Genomic DNA, 1,172 nt, shown 5'->3' with positions numbered 1-1,172 from the left:
GTGACACAAGAAGTAGAGAATTTTCCTCAGGTCAGTGTGGATGAGCAAGGAGAGGTTCATGATCAAGAGGAGGTGACAACCCCTATGATATGCAAATGAGTATGCAAATACAACACAAAGACCTAAATGCAACCTAAAATGATCATAATAAGCTAAAATATGAATCTAAAACTTATAAAAATCATGAGATATCATGAACCGAGCCAAGAACTTCTTCAGATAGAGTCCCAAACAGCCATGACCGTACTAGCTGGTCAGTACAGAACCATTCCTCATATAGAGGATTTGATTCCTGGACCGTGACTTCACCATGAACCACCGATATTGTCTTCTCCGGAACCGTAACACTCCCATTCACAAAACCCACCAACTTCTGACTGGACAACAAAGACTCAAACTGTGTCTTCCGTAGCAAGTAATTGCTATCGTTCAACTTCAACGTTACCGAACTGAGGATGTGGATATTATTGGGAAACGGGTATGTATTGAGTGGATCTGCCATAGATGAACCTGTTAAGGTCTCCAGGGCTCTGATACCATATGAAAAGGGACAAAATGAGAGATCTTTCTGAATAATATGATTTTCACTTAAGCTTTACAAATGAGGTTTCATGAGCATATATACACAGCTCAGGAACACTCTGGATCTTATCACACTATTAGCTGTAGAGGTGCTTAGTCATCACATAATGATAAGAGAGTATCGTAACGGTTCTGGAGCTTTGTAGCTAGCTTTGTCTTGTTCTCTTTTCTCTTTATCGTACAAGAAGGAGCCGTTGATCCTCTGTTCAGAGATTCAGAGTGCATCACTTGTTTCACACTTGGGCCTTCTCTTCCTCTGTCCATTGTTGACTTAACCTCGAGGCCCATATCGTGTTGTCTCACACTTCTGACAATAAGTACACAAAAAAATTGTAAGCTTTGCAAAATAATGCCTGATGCCTGCAAATAAGATGTATATTTTTATAATGGCCAAAAAGGCTTAGAGACCCTTTGCCTGCAACTTCTAATAAAATTGAAGCCATTTCCTTCTCCATGGAAAGGAATAAGTTGCATCATCAGTTTATTAAGGTAGACAATATGTGACTGTCTTATGAACTTCTTTGCAGGTGAAAATCTAAGCACATACAAGCATTCCGTTTTTAAACACATGTACCAAAGACAATCCACAA

The sequence above is a fragment of the Brassica oleracea genome, chromosome C4 (genome assembly GCF_000695525.1).
Source record: "Brassica oleracea var. oleracea cultivar TO1000 chromosome C4, BOL, whole genome shotgun sequence".
Classification (NCBI taxonomy): Eukaryota; Viridiplantae; Streptophyta; class Magnoliopsida; order Brassicales; family Brassicaceae; genus Brassica; species Brassica oleracea.
The sequence above is the reverse complement of the archived record's forward strand: the minus strand, read 5'-3'. Positions refer to the sequence as shown.